Source organism: Antechinus flavipes, chromosome 2, assembly GCF_016432865.1.
Source record: "Antechinus flavipes isolate AdamAnt ecotype Samford, QLD, Australia chromosome 2, AdamAnt_v2, whole genome shotgun sequence".
Taxonomy (NCBI): Eukaryota; Metazoa; Chordata; class Mammalia; order Dasyuromorphia; family Dasyuridae; genus Antechinus; species Antechinus flavipes.
Window position 1 is genome coordinate 139,621,020 of NC_067399.1, and position 3,296 is coordinate 139,624,315.

The following is a 3,296-nucleotide window of genomic DNA, read 5'->3' on the forward strand; positions in this document are numbered from 1 at the left end:
ATTAATTTGGACAGTGATGTTTTTTGGTAGTTTGATTGGTATAACACTTAAGTAAATTAATTTAGATAGTGCCATTTTTATTATACTAACTTTGCCTACTCATGAGCAATGAATATTTCTTCAATTATTTAGATATTTTTATTTGTGTAAAGAGGGTTTTACAATTATCTTCATATAATTTCAATTTGTTTTGGAAGATTGACTATCAAGTATTTTATACTATTTACATTTTTTGTTAAACCCAATCTTATCAGAAAAGCTCATCTTTAGTTTATCTTCATTAAAAATGATAATAGCTCTTAGTTTTAAAAATATACTATTTATCATTTGAAGAAAGGTTCCATTTATTTTTATATTTCCTAGTGTGTTTTTTTAAAAACAGAAATAGATGGTATATCTTTTCTGCATTATTGATATAATCATGATTTTTGTTATCAATATGATCAATTATGTGTAATTTTCCTATAAATCAGTCCTACTTTGTGGAAAAATATGGAATGCTTCTCAAATCTGCATGTTATGTACATGAACCATGCTAATCTTTTCTATATTATTTTGATTTTAGTATACATACTGCCAAAGTGAATATTTAGCTTGAAAAGCTAAACAGAATTTATGTTTGATTACAGAAGCAAAAAGAAGTCACTGTAGTTTGTTAAGTAAGAGAGTAAAATGGTCAGATTTTCCCTTAAGGAAAATTGCTTTGGCAGCAGTGTGGAAAATGGACTGAAATGGGAAAAGATTTGAGGCAGGGAGACCAATTAAGAGATTGTTACAAAAACCTATGTGACAGGCAATGAGGGACTGCATAGAGATGGTAGCTGTCTGGGCAGAAAGAAGAGGTTGGATGTAAGAAGTGGTGTGAAGGTAAAAACAGCCCAGATTTGGCAGCTATGAAAGGGAGTAAGGAGCTATGGACATGGTCAAAGGTACCGTTTCCAGAGACAGTTGGAGTTGTAGACATAATGCAGGTAGAATTTGCTGTATTTTCACACTGATAGGATCATTAAAAATCTATTCCCTCCTCCTAGTTTGTCTCCTTAGGTCTTCAGCAGGAACAGGTTAAATGGCAGAGGTTTTGTACTGAGCAGAAGGTCATGAAATCCTAACAGATTTGAGCCATAACATCCTCTGGCTCTCAGAAAACTTGTCCAAGGGACTGACAGGCTAGTTTTAGTACCAATATTTATTGTCTTTCTCAAGTCTTGGCCCAGAGCCTAGAGTCTGGTAATACTGGGTGAGTGATTAGACATGGGACCCTCATGCATCTAACTTAAAAATCTCAATTACACCAGAAAGAGGGTTCAGTGTAACGTATGGGGTCCTGGGGACGGTCGTGTAAATAACAAACAAGGGCACTTGCTGTGATCCATCGTCCATCCCATGAGTAGCCAGACAGCCTTGATCTGGGCATGGTCCCAAACTAACATGTGAAAGACTGAAGGTCCATCAGATGGCAGTAACAGTCAGCTGTACAATTCTAACACATTTGTCCCTCATACTCAGTTCTCTTCCAACAACCAGTGATCACCACTGACTGGGCAAATACTTAATGCAAAGAATATGGCAGAATCCCTACTTCTAAAAGGCTGACAAAGGAATTACTTAGGAAATGGGTAATGATGGTATGACTAGATTCCTCAAAAGGAAAAGTTTGTTCCTAACAGCTAAAGGTTATAATGATGGTTTACTTTGGGAGTGTCTCTTTCTTGCAATGATAGATAACTTAGAATATTAGAGCTGGGAGGTACCTCAGAGATTTTCTATTTCTACCTGCCCTCTCATTTATAGAGAAAGAAACAATTCCAGAGAGGTCACATAAATAAACCCCATTGGGGTCAGGTTCCATAACTTTTAGAAGTCGATTTCTTTGTTCTGAGTAAAATCTGCCTACTTTGGTGGAAAAAATACTTGCTGTATTAATAATAAGTCCACCTGGTTTCAAAATCTAACTTTGCTCCTGGTTAACTTTATTATCACAGGCAACTGACCATCTTTCTGGGTCTCATTTTCCTCATTTGGAAATGGGGATTAACCTACAGATGATCTCTCTTTTGATCTCTCATATTGGTTTTTTTTTTTTCTCCTCTACGCACAAATTCTGTTATTCTTAAAGCTATCAATGTGGGCTCAAAACACATTAACCTTATTGGGCCCCCATTTCCTCCTCTGTCAAATTGGGAAGTTGAACTAGCTGATCCCTAAGGGCACTAACATTCAATATGATTAAAAGAGACACAAGGGTCAGTTCTGGTTAGCTCAATTGAATCAGTATTTATTGAGTCACTGCCCTATGCCTAGCCCTTGATATGAAGTACTATGGGGGACATCAGTAGAGCAGAAAATATCATTTATGTCTTGAAAGATATTTACAATCCAGTTGTGAAGCACAGATATGTAAGGAGTCAAAAGCACCCTATGTCTATTTAGCTCTTGATAACTTAACTAGGTGAGAGCATGTCTTGATCAATCAATCAATCAAAAGACTTTATACTAAGTATAAAAAGGCCTTCAAATTAGAATGATGCACATGAATTATATTCAATAGGCCAGTGAAATTTTACCCTTCTCCAAAATCCAAGGATCATCCATAAATTATGAAGGGAGTTTATAAAGGAGGTACGTTCCAGCAATTGGAGCATATGGCTTGATAACATGTTCCTGAGGAGGAACCACTTAGGAAGAGGAGGGGGAAAATAGAGAAGTCTTTCTTTTGTCCTTAGCCTGATCTTGTTCCCATCCCTCTTTGACCAGAGAAGTAGCTTTCATCTTCAAAGTGTCCAGAGGAAATTGGATTTTTCACCTTCCCATCAATATCCTAAAATGACATTCCCTCAATCAGCTTGTGGCAATATTGGAATTATGAGGAACCAAGGGGCAAACTAGATCATGGCTCTACAGGGAGTTCACCAGAGAGACTATACCATATTTAAAGGAAACTTCCTAAGCACTCTGACTGAGATAAAACTTCTAGCAAACAGGAACAATGGATTATTCATTGGCCACGAATACTCTCCAAACCTGAGTCCACTTTCCCTTGGGATATGTATGTAGTTCTGAGAAAATGTGTTTCACACTTTGGGGGAGAATATTTTATGACAAATATCCCTTTCTAGAAGCTGCTTAAGGCTGACTAAGTAATTTTCAACCAATAATCTTGGGAAGAGCACACCAGTGGGGGTTCAAGTCAGTGGCATTAGTGAAATCCATCTCATTGCCTTTCAGTAGTACTTCTAGAATTTTGAGTGGGAAATGTAGCCAGCTAATCTCTGGGAACTCAGCCTTTACATGGGAGT

The 3,296-nt window shown here is 37.0% G+C and overlaps 1 non-coding gene across 1 annotated transcript; it reads right to left on the minus strand.

The window, feature by feature from the left end:
- Positions 1-486: 486 nt before the first annotated feature.
- On the minus strand, positions 487-589 carry LOC127552603 (U6 spliceosomal RNA). The gene has a single exon (XR_007951469.1). It is a non-coding gene; the product is annotated as a U6 spliceosomal RNA (small nuclear RNA).
- Between the last annotated feature and the right edge of the window lie 2,707 nt (positions 590-3,296).